Raw genomic sequence first — 2756 nt, 5'->3', positions numbered from 1 at the left:
AAATTTAAAAAAAAAAGAAAATTACTTCTTGGTCTAGGTTTAGGTTTCACATGAGCATAATCAAATGTGTTGATTCTGAGACAGCAAGACTAAGAATAAGAGCAAGGAAAAAGAAAGAAAGCCATTGCAGATGAAGATCTAGGTAGGTGAAAATGGCCCATTTCCTTCTAAAAAATTAGTAGATTCATAGTTAGCAATAGTAGAGAATTTGCCACTGTGTCTTTTTCTTATTAGTGCAACATGAATATATATTGTTTTTATAGATAATATAACTAAAATTTGTTTAAAATTTAGATTTATTTATATGGAGATTACAACACTCTTATGTGTTGTTGTTATATATAGTTGAGGCAAATAATGACTCATAGCTACCTAATGAATAACAAACTTGAGCCTTGCCAAACCTGTGCCATCATCTCTTACAGACATACTGAATAACACTCCTGAAGTTACTTTGCCAATTCTTTTCATTGATGGTCCTTCCTTTCCTTTACTGATGCTCTACCTTTTCAATATAATGTCTCTAAGAAATAGCCCCTCTTAACAACATGCATGTCTTAATCCAGGTGATGGTCTTCTCAATTACTTGCTATGCATTTGAGAGCAAGACAATGACTAAGGATGACCGAAGAAGTGTTAGTGCCTTTGAGTTGTGGTGATGAAGTAGAGTATTGAATATACCATAGACTTCCAAAAGAACAAACATGTGTGTCCTGGAGAGGGTGAAACTGGGTTATATCTTTGAAACAAGGATTCTGCCAGGAAAGACCAGTCCTTGGAGAAGAATATCATGCTTGGAAGGGTGAGAGTGTCAGCATGGAAAATGAAGTTTCTGGATGATATGGATTGACACAGTGACTGTGGCAATGGAGTTAGGTGTACTAGAGATAGTAATGTTGGATTAGGATGGAGCAAATTTCACAGCCATTGTTCATAGAGTCACTATGAATCAAAGTCAATAGTACACAACAGCAGCATGCACAAAATATATGTGACAAAGCTTTGCCATTCTTGCCTCTGAGAAGCACTTTGGTTGTACTTTCCCCAAAATACATGTGTTGTTGGTTTGCTTTTTTTTTGTTTGTTTATTTTACCTTTGGCAGTTTGTGGGGTATTCAGTACTCTTCTCCAACAACAAAACTCAAAGACATTCATTCTTTTTTGTCATCCTTATTTATTATCAGCTCTCAAATGCATAACAAGTGATTTAAACAATTATGGCTTAAATCAGCTGCACTTTAGTCTTTAAACTGACACCATTGCTCTTCAGGAGAACTCCTTAAAGAGTTCCCTGCCTGTGGTCTTTCCTAACAGCTACATATCTCCTAGTTTCCTGACTATTAGTGCCAATGATGTTAATTATTTATGGAAATAAAATTAAATCATTGACAATTACAATATTTTCTCTATCACAATAATATTCACTTGCTCAGTCATGAATACATTAATTTTCATGATGTTGAGAACAACACTAAACTCAAAAAACTCGATCATTATGTAAAAATCATGTCTATGCAGAGACACAACATTGAGGAGGGCCTGAAGTGCCTGCTACAGAGAGTCCAGGACTGCAGTCTTCAATATGGGTTGAAACTCAACATCAAGAAGACAAATATTTTCAGTAGTGGGCCAATTGGCAGCATCATGATGGTTAAAGAAAAGATTGAGATTGTTGATAACTTCAGTTTTCTTGACTCCATAATCAGCCAGGAAACCAAAAGATGAATTATACTGGAAAAATCTGCACTCAGATGCCACTCCAGAGTGCTGAGGAGCAATAATGTCAGCCTAGACACTAAGGTGTGGCTGATCCAGGCCTTGGTATTTGCAATTACATGCATCATAGATCTTTACAGTGACTAAGGATGATAGAAGAGTTGATGCATTTGAGTTGTGGTGCTAGAGCAGAGTATTGAACATGATCGACTGACAGAAGAATAAATAGGTCTGTCTTGGTGAGGGCAAAACCAAGTTTTTCCTTAGAGGCAAGAATTTTGACACTCTGTCTCACACACTTTGGGCATGTGGCCAGGAGGGAACAGTCCTTAAAGAAGGACATCATGCTTGGAAGAGTGGAGGGACAGAGCAGGAGGGGAAGACATTAATGAGATGGGTTGACAAGATAACTGGCACAATGGATTTAGGTGAGTCAGTGAGACTGGTTCAGGATAGGTCAGGGTTCAGAGCTGTCATATATGCGGTTGCTTGATGGCACATAAAAACAGCAGCAACATATAAAAATGAAAGATGAACACTTAAAATCATGAAATGAAGGTAATAATCATGTAACTCCTAAATGTCATGACTGAATAACTGCTATCACTGAGAATCACAGCCCACGAAGCTGACACATACATTTAATCATTTCTTTTGCCTCTCACCTTGGTGTTTGCTACTTTTTATGATTGTTGTTGTGTCGTTGAGTCACTTATAACCCATAGAGACTCTATGTACAGCAGATCTGAAGCCTGCCCAGTCCTGAGACAGTCTCACTAATTATGACACACCAATCCCCATTGTCCCAGTTACTGTATTAATCCATCTCATCTAGAGTCTTCCTCTCCAGTGGCATCCCTCCATCCTTCAAAGCATGATATATCTCCAAGGATAACTCCTGGCCATGTGCCAAAAGTGTGTGAGATGGAGCTTCAAAATCCTAGCCTCCAAGGAGAAATTTGGTTTTACTCTCTCTATGACAGACTTATTTGTTTTCTCGGCTGTCTATGGTATAGTCAAGACTCTTCTCCTGCACCACA

The sequence above is a fragment of the Elephantulus edwardii genome, unplaced genomic scaffold (genome assembly GCF_000299155.1).
Source record: "Elephantulus edwardii isolate Elephantulus edwardi_28Jun2011 unplaced genomic scaffold, EleEdw1.0 scaffold00180, whole genome shotgun sequence".
Classification (NCBI taxonomy): Eukaryota; Metazoa; Chordata; class Mammalia; order Macroscelidea; family Macroscelididae; genus Elephantulus; species Elephantulus edwardii.
The sequence above is the reverse complement of the archived record's forward strand: the minus strand, read 5'-3'. Positions refer to the sequence as shown.